The sequence below is a fragment of the Phyllobates terribilis genome, unplaced genomic scaffold (assembly GCF_046119375.1).
Source record: "Phyllobates terribilis strain yellow unplaced genomic scaffold, ASM4611937v1 Scaffold_5__5_contigs__length_657084704, whole genome shotgun sequence".
Classification (NCBI taxonomy): domain Eukaryota; kingdom Metazoa; phylum Chordata; class Amphibia; order Anura; family Dendrobatidae; genus Phyllobates; species Phyllobates terribilis.
The window spans coordinates 568,025,157-568,048,706 of record NW_027362765.1 but is presented as its reverse complement, the minus strand read 5'-3'; the positions used below and the strand labels follow the sequence as shown (position 1 = coordinate 568,048,706).

The 23,550-nt window shown below is 45.5% G+C and overlaps 1 protein-coding gene across 4 annotated transcripts in view; it reads right to left on the bottom strand.

The window, feature by feature from the left end:
• The window catches only part of BMPR1A (bone morphogenetic protein receptor type 1A), a 125,379-nt gene that overhangs the window by 63,743 nt on the left and 38,086 nt on the right, over positions 1-23,550 (bottom strand). For 3 of the 4 annotated variants that reach the window (XM_073685889.1, XM_073685888.1, XM_073685891.1), the window contains one exon: positions 16,016-16,134. The gene's annotated coding sequence lies outside the window, so the exon portion shown is untranslated. The remainder of the gene's footprint in view (positions 1-16,015; positions 16,135-23,550) is intronic. The other variant, XM_073685890.1, reaches the window with a different exon arrangement.

Here is a 23,550-nt window from a genome sequence, read left to right as displayed (position 1 = left end):
TCTCCAGACCCAGGTACTATCCGCACATTGAATCGCTTCATATCCGCATGTGCACATGTAGTGATGCGGATATCAAGCAAGTCAATGGAGGCAATTACGCTGCGTGTCCACAAAAATAATGGACATGCTGCGTATTTTTCCGCAATGATAATTCGTAGCGGAAATTATCATTGGGGACAATGGGCCAAATATTACCAAGTGTTTTTTAAGCTGTTTCGCTGCGGAAATTCTGCGGCAAAAACGCTTGGAAAACGCATAGTGGGCATGCAGCCTTAACCCTTTCAGCGATCATGCTCGGGTGTTATGTTTGAGTCACTCCATGCTCATGATTTGCGACTGTTTGACAGCTTTAATACATGTGAGCAATGCCCAAGAAATAGGCATTCCTCACATGTATTAAAGCTGTCAAACACTTGCAAATCATGAGCACGAAGTGACTCAAACATAAGCCGAGCACGTTGAAGATACTCAGCGAGCACCCGAGCATGCTTGTACATCTCAAGTAACGAGAATGCTTGCTTATCACTACTCCATTATTCTAAATGGGAGATTTTTCTGAAATATATCGCTGTATATTTTGATACACACTGCATTCAAACAAACAACGCTCGCATTCAAATCAGCACTCACCTCTGCTAAACAGGCCTACTTCACAACCCTCATATCCTCCCTATCCTACAACCGCAAACAGCTATTCAACACTTAACTCTCTCCCCCGCCCTCCACTGCCCCCTCCGACCTCCAGAGGAGTTTGCCACACACTTCAAAAACAAGATTGACCAAACACGGCAAGTCTTTACTGTCCGACCACCACAACCCCTTTGTTTTCCACACCATTTCCTTAACCCCATAACCTCCCTTCCCAACATCACGGAAAGGAACTTACTCGTCTCCTCTCCAAATCGCACCTCACATGTGCACTCGACCCCATCCCATCTCCTCCCCAACCTCACCCCCACACTCGTCCCATCCCTAACCCATCTCTTCAACCTATCACTATCCTCTGGTACCTTCCCTGCTGCCTTCAAACATGCCACAATCACGCCCATCCTCAAAAAGCCATCCCTCGACCCATCCGCCCTGTCCAGCTATCGCCCCATATCGCTGCTCCCATTTGCCTACAAACTCCTTGAGCAACACGTTCACGCTGAACTTTCCTCCCACTTTTCATCTAACTCTCTCTTCGACAACCGACAATCTAGCTTCCGCCCCCACCATTCCACCGAAACTGCCCTTACCAAAATCACCAATGACCTACTTACAGCCAAAGCTAACAGACAATTCTTTGTACTCCTTCTTCTTGACCTGTCCTCTGCTTTCGATACAGTTGACCACTGGCCTCCTACTACAGATCCTCTCTTCCTTTGGCGTCAAAGACCTTGCCCTATCCTGGATCTCCTCATACCTTTGTAACCGCACATTTAGCGTCTCCCACTCCCACGTCACCTCCTCACCCATCCCCCTCTCTGTTGGAGTCCCTCAAGGCTCTGTCCTAGGACCCCAACTCTTCTCAATCTATACCCTTGGCCTGGGACAGCTCATAAAATCCTATGGCTTCCAGTACCATCTGTACGCTGATGACACCCAGATCTACCTCTCTGGCCCAGACGTCACCTCTCTGCTGTTCAGAATCCCAGCATGTATAGCAGCCATATCCTCCTTCTCCTCCCGGTACCTCAAGCTCAATGTGGACAAAACTGAACTCATCTTTCCACCATCTCGCATATCCTTCCCACCTGATCATTCTATCACAATAAATGACATCACTCTTTCCGCTGTACCGACAATCCGCTGCCTCGGAGTAACCCTTGACTCTGCCCTGTCTTTCAAACCCCACATCCAAGCTCTCGTCACCTCCTGTCGCCTCCAGCTCAAAAATATTTCCAGAATCCGTCCTTTCCTCAACCCTAACTCTACTAAACTGCTTGTGCATGCCCTCATCATCTCCTGCCTCGACTATTGCAACATCCTCCTCTGTGGCCTACCTGCTAACACTCTCGCACCCCTCCAGTCCATCCTCAACTCTGCTGCACGACTTGTTCATCTCTCGCCTCGCTACTCCTCTGCTAAGCCCCTTTGCAAATCGCTTCACTGGCTCTCATTCCCCCAGCGTACCCAGTTCAAACTATTAACACTGACCTACAAAGCCATCCATAACCTCTCTCCTCCATACATCTCTGAACTAATCTCCCGATATATTCCCTCACGTAACCTCCGGTCCTCCCAAGACCTCCTTCTCTCCTCCACACTTAATAGTTACCCAATCGCCTCCAAGATTTCTCCCGAATATCCTCCATCCTCTGGAATTCTGTGCCTCAACACGTCCGATTATCCACCACATCAGGATCCTGCAGACGGAACCTGAAAACCTATCTCTTCAAGAAAGCCTACAGCCTGCAATGACCCTGCTGCCTCCTCAACACCGGAGCAGCAGCAACCACCAACCTACTGTCTCCTCCCCACTCCTGTAGAATGTAAGCCCGCAAGAGCAGGGTCCTCCTTCCCTCCGTACCAGTCTATCTTTGTTAGTTTGTTTACTGTAAGTTATATTTTTACTTGGTATGTAACCCCTTCTTATGTACACCACCATGGAATCAATGGCGCTATATAAATAAATAATAAAAATAATACACCTAAACGTACATTTTCCTACCTATAAACGATACGGTGTATAGACGTAGATGGGACAAAATGGTCAGACTTATTGTGACATATAGCACACATTTTTGACGTATGATATATGTGTTGGACGTATACATGTGCAGATGTACAAATGTGAACCTAACCTAATGTGCACGGAACAATTATTGATAAAGATTTATTTGGTCAATAGTTGAATCTCTTAATACCACCATCAGCAGCTAAGAGTTCTATAGCCTATAACAATCCACCTTTAGGATCCTTTTTACTTCCCGACATCCCTCAGCCAATCATAGCGCCAGCTCCACACCCCCCACTATAGGTTCCAGGGAACTAGAATGTGACAACTACTTTGTGTGATCCAAAAACATTACAATATCCTTAACCAGGGAAGAATAGTTGGCAGAACCATTTTTACACTCGACAGAAAATCACTTGAACAAATTTTTTTCTAAATAATATCTGAAAACTCCTTAAAGAAAGCTCCATATTCACAGTGTAATTAGTCCAGCCAGCTAGTATAAGTGAAGATGAGTGCTGTCAGCTGCACCACGGACGCAGCGGTCCCATATCGGAACATCAGCTGAACCACAGATACAGATCAACTAACGTCCAAGTAGCACACGGCATGTTTTTTTGCAGAATAGAGCATGTCATTTTCAGCGTTTTTTCTTCATTTTTCACCCATTGAATGTAATGGGTAGTGAAAAAGTGCTGAAAAAAACACCTTGTATGAACATAGCCATCAGGTTTTGCTGCGTTTTTAGTGAAAAAAAGCAAGTACAACAGTATGTGAAATGCATTTATTTTTGTGATTTTACCAACTTGTCTTGGTCACCAGAGATGGCAGCTTGGATTAGAACAGTTTAATTAAATTAGTGATGTGTAAACAGTAAACATTGGTTGAGCTAGGTATGAGATTGAACAATACCTGTGGCCAAGGGAGATGTGAAATTGAACAATGCCTGAGGAACTGAATGGCAGACCATAGTGTAAAAATAAATAGTGTCCTACAAATTCAATGCACTGCCAGTGTGTTAGGTAAACTATTCCTATATCCCACAGGAATTTTTCTCCCAATCCCCAAATGTTATGCATGCTCCTCCCTCCCACGGTGCATCTTGCTCACTTCCTGACTTCGAACCAGTCACAGAAGAAGAAGTGACCAGGCTCCTTGATTCCTCTCGCCCTACCACCTGCACCAGTGACCCTATTCCCTCACATCTCCTTAAGTCCCTTTCTCCAGTTGTCACCACTCACTTAACTAAAATATTCAACCTCTCCCTCTCATCTGGGATATTTTCCTCCGCTTTTAAACACGCCAGCATACATCCATTACTTAAAAAAACATCCCTTGACCAGAACTGTGCTGCTAACTACAGACCTGTCTCCAATCTTCCCTTTATGTCTAAACTCCTGGAAGGCCTGGTCCACTCCCGTCTAATCTGCTTTCTCTCAGATAATTCTCTTCTTGACCCTTGACAATCTGGTTTCCGCTCTTCACATTCTACTGAAACTGCCCTCACTAAAGTCTCTAATGATCTACTAACAACTAAATCTAATGGTCACTACTCCCTGCTGATTCTCCTAGATCTCTCTGCAGCATTCGACACTGTGGATCACCAGCTCCTGCTCACTATGCTTAGCTCTATTGGCCTCAAGGACACTGTTCTATCCTGGTTCTCCTCCTACCTCTCTGACCGCTCCTTCACTGTGTCATTTGTGTCTCTCCAATCCATCCTGAATGCAGCAGCCAGGATCATATTCCACTCCAATCGATACACCAATGCCTCTTCCCTGTACCAGTCATTGCACTGGTTGCCCATCCAATACAGAGTTCAATATAAACTTATCACTCTTACCCACAAAGCTCTCCACGATTCAGCACCACTCTACATCTGCTCCCTCATCACAGTCTACCACCCTTCCCGTGCCCTCCATTCTGCTAAAGACTTAAAACTAAAATCAACCTTAATCCGAACCTCCCATTCCTGTCTCCAAGATTTCTCACGTGCTGTGCCAATTCTTTGGAATGCACTACCCAGGACAATTCGATTAATTCCCAATATCCACAGCTTTAAGCATGCCCTAAAAACTAATTTCTTTAGACTGGCCTATCGCCTTAACACATTTGTCTAACTGTCCCAGTTTGGCCCATATCAAAATTTTCTTCAAAATCATGTTCATACCCTCCATGCATTTAATAGCCTCTGTCTGTACTGTACACATACTGGCTAGCGACCAGTTCATGCAGTGTTATGTACATACCCGATTTATTATATTAAGGCTGCATTATACAACATATGTACACTTTACCTTTTGTGTCTCCCCTATTTCCTCATAGACTGTAAGCTTGCAAGCAGGGCCCTCACTCCTTTTAATATCTGAGTTATGCTTATTTGGTAATGTCTTTTTGTCTGTTCAAGCCGCCCCCCTAAAATTGTAAAGTGCTGTGGAATATGTTAGTGCTATAAAAATAAAAATTATTTATTATATTACTATTCCTGAACAATTCATCCCCCCCCACTGTTACATTTGAAATTCTGGCTAATATTGTTTCACATGTCTTGCATTGGTGACCTGTGTTCATGCTTCTGTGGTAGAAGCAAAGCTGAATTTTGGGATCCTGAAAAACGTAGAAAAAAACGCGCTTTTGACGCAGCTTATTTCCTGCAGCAAAACCTGAAAAACACAAATGTGTGAACATAGCCTAAAAAGGCAAAAAGTAAAATTAGTGTTCACTAAACAGCAGCATACATTTCCATGATCTAGACTGATTAATATGGGGGCAGCACGTGGTTAGTGGTTTTACATGGAAAATACAGTCCGATCTTCAGCAGCATAATACTGAGCAGGAAGAGCTGATAAATATTTTACTAATATAGGTCTCTGCACATTCTGGGATATTTGGCCAAGTGGGCAGTCATACTCTTGCCAGTCTTCCTTGCACAAGTGTTCCTACATAGAAAGCTGTCACTAAGTAGACCCACCCACTTGACTAAAGACCAGAGATATGCATTTTATTACCTTTAATCTCTGCTCATTTTTGCCTCTTGCCAAGAGGATGGTCCCATTCTGCGATTGCATAAGTATTAATATATAAAAAACTGTCAGAGAAAACTGTCAGTCACTGAGGAAGACATCCCACTTAACCAAAAAGCCCAGAAAGAGCAGAAATACACATTTATAAAATACTGATTACACTGAATTTTCTCCCCAATATACATACAGATTTTACATGTATCAATCGGCTCATCTCCTTCCGCTGTATTACAGAATGGATTTTCCAAATTAACAGTAATCGCCTATACACAGGCAGGCTAAATGGCAGTATGGCCGGTGTGGTGCAGCACCACTCACAGTCTATGGGACAGGCGGAGACCGCCAAGAACACTGCCCAGCCAGCCTCAGACATGGAGCAGATCGCACGTCCCACCAGATATCCCCACAAACGCCTTGTAATGAGGAAACATGGCGGCTTACTACACATGTGCTACTGATCAGGGGGATTGCTGCTCACAGTAATTACACAGGGAATAAATCACTATTGTGGAAGAATTCCTTTTAAAGTACAAATGAAGGGATTTTCCACAGAATAGGTAACTAGGTCAGTAACACTATAAGAAAAACAGCTCTGACAGAGGGTGGGAAATCCAGAGCTAGTCTTTATCCATGGAGACAAAGCAGGGCTCAAGGTTCATGTGCCCAGTCCCAGCATCCCACCTGGATACAAGCTCCTGCCCCTTCACCTTGAAGATCGGCTTAGTAAGAGCAAAAATACACCGAATGTGACAAAATGACAGATGGGAAAGTAGAGATGGCTTACATCTGTGTATACAAAGCAAAGGAACAAGCCACATAAGAAGACCTGCTGATATAATGGACACTTGCAAGAAGATCACATTGGTAATACGTCTGATTGCAAATTACCATTGTGTTCTATTTCTATACAGAACAGTCAAACTTTTACTATTGCTCAGATATTCCAGTTCTTTTCAGATTGCAGCTGCAGGTCCACAGAATGACACCTGCAGCCATAGGAAGCATCGCCTCGCCAAATCTATCCCAAAACAGAGGACCCCCTTCTATACCAGCCTTGGGTTTTCTAAGTCAAGCATAGTGCAAGTCTCAGTTAAAACTTAAAAACCTACCCTCCTATCACTGGAAAGCTAACAGACGGGCACCACGGTGGATGCAACAACATCCAGAATACATGCTAGAGACAAAAAAATCAGACAGACACTTAAAAATAGACAGAGTGGTTCCGTCCATACAGGTACCTACATAAGAGCAATACCCACCATATGGCCATCACATCCCTGCTTATAGAATATGTACAATAGCAGGTAATAATGCAGAATCCTACAATTAAAGGGGTTGTCCGGTCCAAATCAATATGTCTGCAGTCACTCTCTTTAAAGATTTCTATTTATTTGGAGGAGCCATTTTTTGAACCAGTGACTAGTTCTTAGTTTGTGACACCACCAAAATTACCGGGGAAGCAACACACAGTAGAAATCTCAACTGTGGTCTCAGAAGTAGCAAGAGATCTTTAGTACTAATTGCCTTGTCTTTGTGAGATCTGAAAAAAGTGAGTACTTGAGAGAATGCCAAGGGTGTATAAAGCTTTAGTTAGACCAAAAGGGGGTACTCCGAGGAATCTGAGGTACAACACATTCTGCTTAATTTCACATGTGTTTTACGGCTTGTTTCCATATCTTTAGGAAAGTATTAACCACTTCGCGCCAGAGCCTGTTTTTGCCTTCGTGACCGGGCCAATTTTTTCAATTCTGACCACTGTCACTTTATGAGGTAATTACTCTGGAACGCTTCAACGGATTCCCCTGATTCTGAGATTGTTTTTTTGTGACATATTGTACTTCATGATAGTGGTAAAATTTCTTTGATATCACTTGCGTTTGATTGTGAAAAAATCGGAAATTTGGCGAAAATTTTGAAAATTTTGCAATTTTCAAACTTTGAATTTTCATGCCCTTTAATCAGAGAGAGATGTCACACAAAATAGTTAATAAATAACATTGCCCACATGTCTACTTTACATCAGCACAATTTTGGAACCAAATTTTTTTTTTGTTAGGAAGCTATAAGGGTTAAAAGTTGACCAGCGATTTCTCATTTTTACAACAAAATTTACAAAAACATTTTTTTTAGGGACCACATCTTATTTGAAGTGACTTTGAGGAGCCTTTATGACAGAAAATACCCAAAAGTGATACCATTCTAAAAACTGCACCCCTCAAGGTGCTCAAAACCACATTCAAGAAGTTTATTAACCCTTCAGGTGCTTCACAGGAATTTTTGGAATGTGGAAGAAAACAATGAACATTTAACTTTTTTTCACAAAACTGCTACTTTAACCTCAAATTTTTAATTTTCACAAGGGCAGCCAGAAAAAATGGACCCCAAAATGTGTTGTGCAATTTCTCCTGAGCACGCTGATACCCCATATGTGGTGCAAAGCCACTGTTTGGGCGCACGGCATGGCTTGGAAGGTAAGGAGCGCCATTTGACTTTTGGAATGGAAATTTGACTGGAATGGATAGCGGACGCCATGTTGCATTTGGAGAGCCCCTGAGGTGCCTAAACAGAGGAAACCCCTAACAAGTGACCCCATTTTGGAAACTAGACCCCTCAAGGAACTTATCTAGATGTGTGGTGAGCACCTTGAACCCCCAGGGGCTTCACAGAATTTTATAATGTTGAAGTGTGAAAATTAAAAAACACATTTTTAACACAAAACTGCTACTTTAGCCTCAAATTTTTAATTTTCACAAGGGCAGCCAGAAAAAATGGACCCCAAAATGTGTTGTGCAATTTCTCCTGAGCACGCTGATACCCCATATGTGGTGCAAAGCCACTGTTTGGGCGCACGGCATGGCTTGGAAGGTAAGGAGCGCCATTTGACTTTTGGAATGGAAATTTGACTGGAATGGATAGCGGACGCCATGTTGCATTTGGAGAGCCCCTGAGGTGCCTAAACAGAGGAAACCCACAACAAGTGACCGAATTTTACAATCTACTCCTCTGTATAAATTAATCTAGTGGTGGGAAAATAAGTAGATAGGTAAATGGTCACTAAACCCATAGATGAATTCCCACAGAGGTGTCATTTCTATAATAGGGTCACTTCAGGGGGGGTTATGCTGTTCTGGCACTTTTCAGAGTACCAGAGCTAAAGAATCCCCCCTGAAGTGACCCCATTTTGGAAATGAAACCCCTCTGGGAATTCATCTATGGGTTTAGTGACCATTTCAACTCAATGGATGATTTCCAGAAACAAGCACGCAATGGAAGGTTTAGATTCTGGAGAACCCCCCCTGGAAATTAAGTGAGCTCTACTCGAATGTGTCATTCACTAAATGAACCAAATGTTTGAATGACAAATTGGGATACATTTTTACAGCTTAAAAACGTGGTTCTGTGTGGAAGATTTTAAAGCAGTCAGTGACGCATAAGGCTGGCAATGATGGGCATTGTGGGCAATAGTAGCGGGTATCACGCCTCATTCCTCTCTTAGTACATACACGACATCTTTTCTGGGGGTTCCTTCTGGTTTCCGTTGCTGGAATAAGTGCAATAAAATGTCGCTCAGTGAGTCTTTTCACATCCTCAGATTCTAATGGATGAGCGGGGCTAACACTTTGAAAGACAAGATTTTCAATTACCTTTTCTTGATAATCAAGAAAAGGATCTGAATTTCCTGCTTTTTTGTACAACACAAAAGAATTGTATGTGGCCACCTGAAACAAATAAATAACCAACTTTTTATACCAGGTATAGGACTTTCTTGATACCTGGTATGGCTGTAGAACCTGGTCTGCAAGGTCCACACCCCCCATGTGTTTGTTGTAGTCAATGACTGACACAGGTTTTTGCTTCGGAGTGGTGGATCCTAGTTCTACAGTGGCCCTTGTGGCATCTGTGTGGATCGAGCTGAGGACAAAAATATCCCTCTTATCCCTATATTTCAGGACAAGCAGCTCTCCGTTGCGTACAGCCCCTGACTGCCCCTTTTGAAACTTTTGGTTGACCAATGGTTGTGGAAACCCCTGACGGTTTTTACGGATGGTCCCACAAGCCCCGATGTTGTCTTCAACCAGACTTTTAAATAGGGGTATGCTGGTGTAATAATTGTCCACATATAGATTGTAGCCTTTTTGAAAAAATGGACTTATCAGCTCCCAAACAATTTTTCCAGATGTCCCCAGATAAGTAGGGCATCCTGGTGGGTTTAGTTGGCTATCTTTCCCCTCATATATGCGAAAAGCGGATGTGTATCCGGTTGAACTTTCGCACATTTTATAGAGCTTTATTCCAAACCTTGCCCTTTAAGATGGGATAAATTGCTTGAGGTGCAGTCTTCCTTTGAATTTTACAAGGGACTCGTCTATAGAAATATTTTGTGTTGGGGTGTAGTGGCTTAAGAATTTTTCTGACAAATTTTCAATGATGGGTCTAATTTTATATAACCTGTCATGTTCTGGGGCATTTCTGGGCAGGCATTGACTATTGTCGTTAAAATGCCAAAACCGCATGAGCATTTCATAACGGGTCCTAGGCAGAATGACTGAAAACATAGGGGTGGCTTGAACAGGGTGGTTGGACCAGTAGGATCGAATGCTCGGTTTTTTAACAAGCCCCATGGCAAATGTAAGTCCTAAAAATTTTTTTATTTCCGGGACATTAGTTGGTGTCCATAAATTTGCCCTAGCATAGTAAGATCGGGGATTCTGGCTTATGAATTGGGACGCGTATAAATTTGTTTGCACGACAATATGGTCTAGCAAGCTGTCTGTAAAAAACAAATTAAAAAAATGAATTGGTCCAAAATCTTCCACCTCCACATTTATACCAGGAATGGCGTTGAAATCAGGGCTGAATGGAGCAGCCGAATCTGAAGCCTCCCATCTGGGAAATGCTAGATCATGTGGCAACGCCCCTTGTACAATGGCGTGCGCCAATTCACTAGTAGCAGGGACAGCGCTTGTACTGGGCAGTGTTCCCTGATTTGGAGACGTTTCTCCAGTAGCGCTATTTGCCCCTATTGCTGTACTGGTCCTTGGGCTTGAGGATGGAACAGAATCACTGCTCATTTCTGGGCTCTCAGTGTCGCCGCTACTAAAGCCCTCAAAATCCACATCTCCATCTGAGATTGCACTGTCATCAGTGTCAGAACACAGCAGGGCATACACCTCCTCTGCGGTATAAGTCTGACGGGCCATTTTATTTTTATATTTTTTGACTGGACTGAACGGACCGGACTGAAAGGACTGACCCGACTGATCTGACAGGACTGACCCGACTGATCTGACAGGACTGACCCGACTGATCTGACAGGACTGACCCGACTGATCTGACAGGACTGACCCGACTGATCTGACAGGACTGACCCGACTGATCTGACAGGACTGACCCGACTGATCTGACAGGACTGACCCGACTGATCTGACAGGACTGACCCGACTGATCTGACAGGACTGACCCGACTGATCTGACAGGACTGACCCGACTGATCTGACAGGACTGACCCGACTGATCTGACAGGACTGACCCGACTGATCTGACAGGACTGACCCGACTGATCTGACAGGACTGACCCGACTGATCTGACAGGACTGACCCGACTGATCTGACAGGACTGACCCGACTGATCTGACAGGACTGACCCGACTGATCTGACAGGACTGACCCGACTGATCTGACAGGACTGACCCGACTGATCTGACAGGACTGACCCGACTGATCTGACAGGACTGACCCGACTGATCTGACAGGACTGACCCGACTGATCTGACAGGACTGACCCGACTGATCTGACAGGACTGACCCGACTGATCTGACAGGACTGACCCGACTGATCTGACAGGACTGACCCGACTGATCTGACAGGACTGACCCGACTGATCTGACAGGACTGACCCGACTGATCTGACAGGACTGACCCGACTGATCTGACAGGACTGACCCGACTGATCTGACAGGACTGACCCGACTGATCTGACAGGACTGACCCGACTGATCTGACAGGACTGACCCGACTGATCTGACAGGACTGACCCGACTGATCTGACAGGACTGACCCGACTGATCTGACAGGACTGACCCGACTGATCTGACAGGACTGACCCGACTGATCTGACAGGACTGACCCGACTGATCTGACAGGACTGACCCGACTGATCTGACAGGACTGACCCGACTGATCTGACAGGACTGACCCGACTGATCTGACAGGACTGACCCGACTGATCTGACAGGACTGACCCGACTGATCTGACAGGACTGACCCGACTGATCTGACAGGACTGACCCGACTGATCTGACAGGACTGACCCGACTGATCTGACAGGACTGACCGACTGATCTGACAGGACTGACTGACTGATCTGACAGGACTGACTGACTGATCTGACAGGACTGACTGACAGGACTGACTGACTGACTGACTGACAGGACTGACTGACTGACAGGACTGACTGACTGACAGGACTGACTGACTGACAGGACTGACTGACTGACAGGACTGACTGACTGACAGGACTGACTGACTGACAGGACTGACTGACTGACAGGACTGACTGACAGGACTGACTGACTGACAGGACTGACTGACTGACAGGACTGACTGACTGACTGACAGGACTGACTGACTGATAGGACTGACTGACTGACAGGACTGACTGACTGACAGGACTGACTGACTGACAGGACTGACTGACTGACAGGACTGACTGACTGATCTGACAGGACTGACTGACTGATCTGACAGGACTGACTGACTGATCTGACAGGACTGACTGACTGATCTGACAGGACTGACTGATAGATCTGACAGGACTGACTGACAGATCTGACAGGACTGACTGACAGATCTGACAGGACTGACTGACAGATCTGACAGGACTGACTGACAGATCTGACAGGACTGACTGACAGATCTGACAGGACTGACTGACAGATCTGACAGGACTGACTGACAGATCTGACAGGACTGACTGACTGACAGATCTGACAGGACTGACAGATCTGACTGACTGACAGGACTGACAGACTCACTAACCCTAACTCTTACTTTATTTTTTATTTTTTTTTTTTTTTTACTTTCACAGTGGCAAGGCTGACAGCTCTTGTCACACTGTTTCTCCTCTGCTCTCTCACTGAGATCGGAGGAGAAACTGCATTTATCAGGCAGATCGCCCGGGAAAGTTTTTTGCTAAAACAAACTTCCCTGGTGATCTCTCTGATTGGCTGGTGTGACGCTGACATCATCGAGACCTGAGCCAATCAGGTCTCGATGATGTCAGAGGTCACAGCACCGGGATCCCCGCTGCTGACAGGTATGTGGGGGGTCCCGATCGCCGACCACCGGCTGTCCCTATCTTTTAAATGCCGCGATCGCTATGGATCGCGGCATCTAGAAGATTGGATCAGGTCCCCATGATGTTAACCTGTTCCTATCAGGTCCCCATGATGCCACATGTCAGAGCTATCGCTCTGAACCGGTACCGCAGCGCTAGCAGGACCCTGGGGGTCCTGAGCGCTGCGGGACCACCCACCGTTTTTAAACGTCGGCGCTGCACAGAGCCCAGGCAGCGCCGACGTTTATGTACAGTGGGCGGTCCTGAACCGGTTAAGTTGCTCAGGGCAGAAACTTTTTTGGCCTTTTGAGAGTCGCATACAGCTTTAAGTTCATTTTAACAGGCACATTTCTAAGAAATATACCTGAAACACCAAGACCGTAATAAAAATAATTAAAGTAAATCCTATAATTTTGCAGGCAAGGGCAGTGCACTATTTCATTTTTACGGAGACCTACAAGTTCTAAGAAAAACACAAGAAGTGATGCGTATTTGAGGAAAGTCTTTAAAGCATCACTCCAGCGTTTTGTTTTTTTCAGCGCTGGAGTGGAGCTTTAAATGTAAGGCTCCTGCCCCTGGTAATATACTCACCCTCAGGCGTCTTCACTGGGTTTCAGTGCAGCTCCGGTTCCCCCGAGCAACGTTGTGAACTCAGAAGCTACGTCACACTCTCCACATAAGTCTATGAGAGCCAGAATGAGGCCAGAACGAGGCCCTCATAGACATGTATTGAAAAGTGACCTCCGTGCAGTTCCATGAAACACTGGAGCTGCGAGATGGTCACTTTTCACTAGAGACTGACAGGAGGGAAGCTGGAAGGTGAGCATCAGACAGGAGACTTACAGTTATAGCACCACTCCAGCAGTGCAATAAAAAAAAACGCTGATGGTGCTTTAATCATTAGCAGATCCTATAATTTCCCTCCTGATGAGATTCTCTTCTATGGGAGAAATTCTATGCAAAATCCGAAGGATTCTTGTGCTCAAACCTGCAGCAATTTAGGTGGACTCATCAATTCCCCAGATTCAAACCAAAAACCTGCAGTAACCACCGCTGCACGACCAGCTCTACCCTGACCTACTGTATCCTCACCCATCCCTTGTAGATTGTGAGCCCTCGCAGGCAGGGTCCTCGCTCCTCCTGTACCAGTCGCTGTCACATTGTGTTCAAGATTATTGTAATTGTTCTTGTATGTATACCCCTTTTTCACATGTAAAGCGCCATGGAATAAATGGCGCTATAATAATAATAATTCAACATTTTGTCAAGTCACCAGTCCATAGAATACAATGAGGGAATCAACCTCTCTCATAAAACCACCCAAACAGATTCACAAACATGGTAAAATGATTTCACCAATGCGTCCCAATGGGAGCAAATCAGTGGAAAGAACATCAAAAACTTTCTGCAGCTGAACTCCCTGAGCTGGTAATATGTTACCTCAATCAAAAAATGGTGACAAATGGAGAATGGAGTCTTCTGTCTTTGACACGTTCAACAACAATCAGTGCAGATACTGAAAACGAGACACTGCAGACTGCGCTATTCTTGCTGGTAAAATCACCAGCCATTCAGGAGTCATGCAGCAGAGCAAAAAGAAGTCACTGCATTACATGAACAGAAGGATCTACCTTTTTGTAATAAAACTGTCAGGGTACTAGATTTAAAAACAAAGTGTCTATGAGCCGTGTCTGATACTGCAGCTCATAACTATTCAACGGAATACAGTTAAAGGGGTCGCACTTGCATATTGATATATAGCACAGGTAGGATAGATCATCAACATGAGATTGCTGGGGGGTCTGAGACCCAGCAGTCCCTCCCTCATCAGCTGATATCTGCTCTTGCAGTTTTCCACTGTAAGTAATGAACAACAGAACATCACAGCGCCAACATTATTTAGTAGTCACTGATGAGTACTGCAGTTTATCCTGCGGATGGATCATGAATGTGAACATCTCAGAAAACTGATGCCACTGCAGTGAGTGAAATAGTTATACGCAGAAGTACCAGGCAGTCCACGTACAGGAGAGAAACAGAACATCCAGTCCATAGTAAAAAAAAAAAAAATAGTGCCAACTCTGGGAACGATAAAGAAAAAACACAGAAAAACTCTAAGACTAGGCAATTTTGGTAAAGGACATTTGTTAGGGCCCATTCAGGCGTTTGTGTTAATCGGTCCGAGCATGGACTGCTAATGCACAGACTGGCCGTGGCTCTCCCGAAGCCGTTTCTATGAAGCGGTCATGTTCGGGTCGGGAGAAGCCATTTCTATGAAGCGGTCATGTTCGGGTCGGGAGAAGCCATTTCTATGAAGCGGTCATGTTCGTGTCGGGAGAAGCCATTTCTATGAAGCGGTCATGTTCGGGTCGGGAGAAGCCATTTCTATGAAGCGGTCATGTTCGGGTCGGGAGAAGCCATTTCTATGAAGCGGTCATGTTCGGGTCGGGAGAAGCCATTTCTATGAAGCGGTCATGTTCGGGTCGGGAGAAGCCATTTCTATGAAGCGGTCATGTTCTGGTCGGGAGAATCCATTTCTATGAAGCGGTCATGTTCGGGTCAGGAGAATCCATTTCTATGAAGCGGTCATGTTCGGGTCGCGAGACCCGCTGTCAGTCCAGACACTTCGGTCCAATCTCAGGCCGATTTGCATGGACGTCTGAATGAGCTGTTAACAAGAAGAGTTATGTCCTTGACCAGCTTAACGACTTGACCTATGGCACTAACAAATAAATGATTACCAGTCTTCTCTGCATGACTGTGCATGCAATAGTAGGACCACCCACTGGACTCCTATACAGACAAACACCAGGGCTTTCAATGAATAAATGCACGTTATACAGATTCTTTTTTTAACAAACTGATATATCACATTCTGCTCAGCTCCTCCACCTTTATACCATACTGTCCACAGGTACAACATCACAGGTTCCTTTCAATGTATATACGGCAGAATGTGCATTGAAGTATTGCTCATCATGAGACACTCCGCTTACCTTACCCAACTCTTCAGCACTGGGAAAACCAAGCTCTTTGACAGATAATCAGCGGTTCACCCGTATTTCCTGTTCATTAACTCCAAAGTGGTGTAAAACTGATGCATATTTTTGCAGACCTAGAAAAAGCAAAAACAAGGCATTGTAAGAAAGATTTCCTCCGGGATAAATAAAGTATATCTTATCTTATCTTAATATGACAATATTAAGCCTGTTGGATCTTGCTTAGCGCAGATGTATTCAGTCCAATGTAACATTGGAGGCATACGCTAAACAGGACAAATCACTTCAAAATTGTTAAAAAAAAAAAAAAAAAAGGAAGCTTGCAATAATCCGAGCTGCTCCACCCAATGGGTAATCTTATCTACTCATGGCAGAACTAAAGAATTCCAGGATCCGCGTGACCTCCTCCCAAGGTTACCAGCCTCCTTCTTCTCCAATCCATTAGAATAAGTCAGTGTAACCTGCAATTGCTTACTCTGCAGAGACCCCAGGGAGCTGTAACCCTGCACAGGGGATCAAATAGCATCAGCGCTTACAGAATATATAGAGTATATGGTACTTTCCTTTGAACACATTTTATTGCTGACACCTTCATTTAAAGGGTTTGTTGGGTAAACTCACCCAAAAACTGAAAAAAACAAACAAGTGACTATTGTATTGCTTCTACAAGCTTCACTAACCTGAATTTTTTAACAAAAAAAAAAAAAATCAATTGTGATTCCACAAATAAGAAGCGATATCAAAATATTAAAAAAAACACCTTCAATCAGTTTCTAAAGCTGGTTTAAAACTAATATGTCGCAAAGGAATCCCAGAGGTCTTCAATACGTTATGGAAAGCTGGGTGACCACCACAGAGAACCAGCAGGTCAGATCTGTGGGCAGGTTGGTGGTGCGGGCACAAATCAAGAGGAATCTGTCACAAGGTCTATACTTCCCGATGAGAGCGGCATTAAATAGGGACGGTCTCTTACGCAGTTTTGATAGGATCGCATTATCGGCTGCAGCTCTGCTAGAGCTCTCAATGATGTGCTCAGCCTAAAGGAGCATTCACACTGCAAGATAATCGTGAATGCGCCTCTTTAAAAACTCTTGTTTCACAATTATCTTGCCATGTAAACAGGCTGCCTATCACCATGAACGAGCAAAACGTTCATTCATTGAGTGATAGAATAATATAGACCGCTCAGTGTGCATCCTTTATTTTATTCTGCCTGTGTAAACCGCCATTTAAACGATCACGATGGGTCGCATCGTGCTGTAGGTCGGTCCATGTAAACGGGCCTCAACTCCACTGTCGCCAATGACTGCAGCTTTCCAACTAAGCACGGTGAGCTTTTGGCGCTTTTCTGATGTTGCAGAATTTCTGCCCCATTTCAGTACCTATTATTTAAATTAGGTTACTTGCGTTTTTATCACATTTTTTTACGCTGTTTTTTGTCTGTTTGGCATGTCATACTGTAAATAAAGCTGCTTTGTTTTTGAATATTTCCTGTTTTTGGTTTGACAAAACTTTATTGCCATACTGAAGTGCAGATTACTTGTGTTTTCACCGAGGAAAGGCAGTAAAAACGCAAGTGCAGATTTTCCGCATTAAATGTAAGCCTACGGGGCAAGAAAAATTGTCGGAAACCAGCACCGCAGGCGAGTTTACTCAGTGTTAAACAGAAGCACGGGGGCGTGAGATTTCTAGAAATCCCATCCACTTTGCTAGACCAGTAAGACACTGCGTTTTTGATGTAAAAAAAAACACCCAGCATCAAAAAAAGCACCACTTGCTCATTATGGGAACATAGCCTAAATGTGTAAATTGCCCCCATAGTACTTTCTCAGAGAAAGCGGATTAATGTGGTCCTGGCAAAATGGGTCTGAGGATTTTATTGGTCCAGGTTGCATGCAGAAAAGTAGTTCCTAACACTGGTTTACAGACTGGTTTTGTCTGCTTTAGTCAATCAGTTCTAGATTCTGTTTCATTGGAATCCACCATAACTGCTCAAAGAAATTCCTTAAAGGGGTTCCCCACTACTACCAAATTACATTGTTGGGATCGACATCCAGCACCCCCATTAACCAGCTTTGTTTGGAGTGGGACTTACTGCAGCACAGATTCATCTCAGCTAAAAGTCTAGACCCTTAGATCAGGACTAGGACAGACATTTATAGGACATTTCATAACTTTCCCAAATTCTTATGAAAAAATATTCCCCACAAACAGCATTGAACTACTGTACCCAATTTATTATATATTTTAGGAGTTGGAGTAGGTCCATTTTATACCGACTCCAACTCTGACTCCACAGCCCTGTCTGCAGTATCTGGTAGTGTTATAATGATGGAGGCATGATTCCCCTTACACTCACAGATTCTCTACAGAACAAAGAAAAGATGTCAGAAGAAAGGGAAGGACCCTATACAGATTAAACCACTCAGCTGGTCCCACCAAAATCAATGGCGTGGATGACTTGAATCTTATGTGTATAGGGCATTAGAATAGGCAGTAGGTATCAAAGCCATTCAAGCCAGAGATTCAAAGAAACTCACGTGCTTGTAGCCACACATAAGCCACATATCACATGGCTGGCACAGACAACTTGGCTCATGTGGCAGTATAAACCCTAGAATAGAAGTGAAGGGTCATAGGGATAGTGAGGAGCAGCCAATATATATGATGTGCCACAAACTGTATGTAGGTTGCATGCAGAATAACAATATGGGGTAAAGCATGCTAAAAGTAAGAACACACATACCTATACTTTCATGTGGCCAGAGATGGTTAAAATGTAATTAAATTGTGGGCAAAGAAATATTTCAAGGCTTGGACATTTACTTTTGAGTAACTTCCTGGAGGTGTCACTAGAGGGGATCTTTCCAACTAGATCAGACCTATTTTGCATACTTTTACCCTGGGAGCTTTGTCTGTAGTAGCTGTAAAGCCCCCGTCTCACATAGCGATATCGCTAGCGAGATCGCTGCTGAGTCACGGTTTTGGTGACTCACCAGCGATGTCGCTATGTGTGACACTTTGCAGCGATCAGGCCCCTGCTGTGAGGTCGCTGATCGTTGCAAAGTGTCCTGGACCATTTTTTGGTCGTTGGCCTCCCGCTGGCCAGCACACATCGCTGTGTGTGACCAGCGGGACCAACGATCTGGCTGGTAACCATGGTAAATATCGGGTTACTAGGGGCACGCACGCACTTAGTAACCCGCTGTTTACCATAGATACCACTCTGCTACGGTGAGCGGAGGCTCCAGCGCACGGTAGCAGAGTGGTATCCATGGTAAACAGCGGGTTACTAGGGGCACACGCGCACTTAGTAACCCGATATTTACCATAGTTACCAGCCTGCTCCTGCTTAAGCAGCAGGCTGGGAACGGGAGCAGGACATCGAGGAACGATTCTTTCCACGATATCGCTGCTCCCCTCATCGCTGGTGAGCCTGCCTGTTTGACAGCTCACCAGCGATGTATTAGAGATGCAGCAACGATCCCTGACAGGTCGTATCGTTGTCGGGATCGCTGCTGCATCGCTTAGTGTGACGGAGCCTTAAGTCTGCAAGAAGAATCAGCACCTTCCAATGACCGCATATAAAATGCACCCCTGGAAGGGATGTGAATAAATAGGTAGACAAGCAAACCCATTTGTTAAAGATGACCTTACACCAAATTTTCATGTTGAACTGGACCCAGGATGTAATAGTGGATACAGACTGGAATAAAGTGTTATGAGTAGTGTTGAGCATTCCGATACTGAAATATCGGGTATCGGCCGATATTCGCGGTATCGGAATTCCGATACTTAATTCCGATACTTTTACAATATCGAATACCGGAATCGGAAGTTCCCATAATGCCTGCGCTCTGCAGTGTCTCTGAAGGATGACAAGCTGGATGGCAGCGCTCAGCTGCGATCCAGCCTGTCATCAGAATGCCATCCCAGCGTGGGAGAATTCTCCTGATTGTTTAAAAGCCGGCGCGCGGTAAAAAGCCGCCGGCTTTTAAACAATCACACGGCCCCATACTGCTTCCCGGCAGCCTCCCACACCGATCCTCCGCTCCTCTCGCCACCTCCAATCCCAATCGTAAGTTAGGACCGGGAAGGAGCGCACCAAGGAGCGGGGAGCGAAGGACCCGGGCGGGGAAGCCGGCAGTGAAAAGACTTCACCGCCGGCTTTCCCGCCGGTTATTTCAAATGAACAGCTGAGGTATCAGGTGATGCTGATCAGCTGTTCATTTGAAGTCGCCGCGGTGCCCTCGGAGGGTTCATGTGAGTTCATGCTTGACTGCATTGCATGAACTCACATGAACTTTCCCACGGCCGCACAGGTCAGCCTCACCTCCCAGACCATCAGCCCGTCATGATTGGTGTGTGTGAGTGTCTGTGCGATGTGTGCGGGGTGTCTGTGCGATATCTGCGGGGTGTCTGTGTGATTTCTGCGGGGGGGGGGGGGGGGTGCGAGTGTGTGCGCGGTGTCTGTGCGATGTCTGCGAGTGTGTGCGGGTGTGCGCGGTGTCTGTGCGTGCAGGCAGACATAGGCCGATGTGACAATACTACTCCCATTGGCCTATGTCTGTCCCCCGTCCACTCGTGCCAGCAGGATCAGCTCGATGGGAGCAGTAGTTCCCATCAGCCTGATCCTGCTATTTAAACTGCCCCATGGTCCCCAATAAATTTTAAATACATGTCATTGGTGGCCAGTGGTTGCCTACAATAAATTAGTTCATACATTACCTGTCCCCGCCGATCGCCACCTAAAATAAAGTAAAAAATAAAAAACTACACCTATACTCACCTAGACACCTAATTCCCCGAAGCCATCGATCTCCTGTAATAAAATATAAAATAATAAACCACAACCTTATCCTTACCCCTCCATAGTAGTCCACGAGTGTCCCACGATGATTTCCAGTTCAGAGCAGCCACATAGAATGTGACCGCTCTGAACCGCTGCCGCCGCTAGAATGATGGGGCCGTAAAGCAGCCCCGTCATTGCATAAGCGGGTTCACCGGAGTTCAGGCAGCGCTGCTCCGGTTAGCTCCTTTACGGCCCTGCTGTACTGTGAGAAATTCCCACGGTACAGCAGTGCCGTAAAGGAGGTCTCCGGAGCTGCGCTGCCTGAATGCACTCCGGTGACCTCAGTCAGTGGCTCCCGCTGCCGGGAGCGGACGTGTTCCCGGCAGCGTGAGCTTACAGCAGCCATGCACAGCTGTCACCATCTCCAGATGTGACAGCTGTGCATGGGAGATCAGCGCAGGAACGTGGACAGGTAACTATTATTTTTAGTAAACTAAGAATTAAATAAAATTGTGTGTTTTATTTGAAATAAATTATTTTTTTCTAGGTGTAGTGTGTTTTTTCTTTTTAACACTTTGTAGGTTAGTAATGGGGGTGTCTTATAGACGCCCATCATTACTAACCTGGGATTCATGGCAGCTGGCGCTGACATGAACCCCAGCCCTATTACCCCCTGCCACCGCACCAGGGCAGCGTGGAAGAGCGAGGCTAAGTGCCAGAGTTGGCGCATCCTATGGATGCGCCATTTCTGGGGCGGCTGACGGCTGGTGTTTCTAGCCTGGGAGGGGGCCAATATTCATGGTACCCTTCCTGGGCTATTAATATCAGCCCCCAGCTGTCTGCCTAGCCTTTGCTAGCTATTAAAATAGGGGAGACCCCACGTCATTTTTTTTTGGGGGGGTCCCCCATTTTAGTAGCTAGTAAAGGCTAGGTATTCAGCTGGGGGCTGATATTAGTAGTCTGGGAAGCTCCGTGGGTATTACCCCCTTCCCAGGCTTCAAACATCTGCCCCAGCCGTCTGCTTAACCTCCGCTAGAGACTAAAATTATGGGGGATCCCACGCCAATTTTTTTTTAAATAAATCCTTTAACACTAAATGACATTTGAGGAGTTAATAAAGATGCAGTCCCTAAATTATTATTTATTTTTTAATTAATTTTCCCCAAAAATTTTGACGTGGGCTTTGCTATATTTTTGTATGCCAGCCAAGTACAGCATCCAGCTTCTATGAACGCGCCATTTTCCGGGGTGGCTGCGGACTGCAATTTGCAGCGGGTGGGGCCCAGAAAGCTTGGGTCTCCCTGCGCTGCAGATTCCTGCCCCCAGCTGCCTAGTTGTACCTGGCTGGACACAAATATAGGGCGAAGCTCCACGTCAATTTTTTTTTAATTATTTCATGAAATAATTTTTTAAAAAAAGGGCTTCCCTATATTGTTGTGTCCGGCCAGGTAAAAATAGGCAGCTGGTGGTTGGGGGCAGCCCGTTCCTGCCTGCTGTACCTGGCTGGACACAAATATAGGGCGAAGCCCCACATCAATTTTTTTTTAATTATTTCAGGAAATAATTTAAAAAAAAATTGACGTGGAGCTTCGCCCTATATTTGTGTCCAGCCAGGTACAACTAGGCAGCTGGGGGCAGGAATCTGCAGCGCAGGGAGACCCAAGCTTTCTGGGCCCCACCCGCTGCAAATTGCAGTCCGCAGCCGCCCCGGAAAATGGCGCGTTCATAGAAGCGCCATCTTCTGGCGCTGTACCCAACTCATCCAGGGCCCTGGTGCGGTGGCTCACTGGGTAATAAAGGGGTTAAGGCCAGCTTGGCATTATCAGCTGGCCCTAAGCCCGAAATTCATGGGGTCACGCCAATATTAGACATGACCACCATGAATTTCTAGTAAAGTATTTAAAAAAAACACAACACCCAGAATAAAGTCCTTTAATTGAAATAAAGACACAATTCTTTATTGTTCTAAATTAAACCATACTTACCATCACGCCCATCCCAGCTGAAGCCAACGATCTCCTGCAATAAAAGAAAAATAATAAACCAACCTCATCCTTACCTTTCCATGGATCCCACGACAGCTTCAGCTCTGCTACATCGAGATGACAGGTTGGACCGCAGCAGAACGATGCCATCCAGCCTGTCATCCCGCGGACACTGAGAAGCGAAGGCATGCTTGCGCTCCTCAGTGTCTCTCTGTGACGGCATCCAGATGAGCCGAGGTCATGTCCAATGAACTCAGCTCACCTCATGCACATCACTGACAGCGTGGGAGAATTCTCACGCTGAAGCGCAGGAGAATTCTCCCACGCTGTCAGTGACGTGCATGAGGTGAGCAGAGTTCATTGTCGGCTCATCTGGATGCCGTCACAGAGAGACACTGAGGTGCGCAAGCATGCCTGCGCTTCTCAGTGTCCGCGGGATGACAGGCTGGATGGCAGCGTTCTGCTGCGGTCCAGCCTGTCATCTCGATGTAGCAGAGCTGGAGCCATCGTGGGAACCATGGGAAGGTAAGGATGAGGTTGCTTTATTATTTTTCTTTTATTGCAGGAGATCGTTGGCTTCAGCTGGAATGGGCGTGATGGTAAGTATGGTTTAATTTAGAACAATAAAGAATTGTGTGTTTATTTCAATTAAAGGACTTTATTCTAGGTGTTTGTGTTTTTTTTTTTAACTTTGACTATGGGGTTAGTAATGGGGGTGTCTTATAGACGCCTCTCCATTACTAACCTGGGCTTGA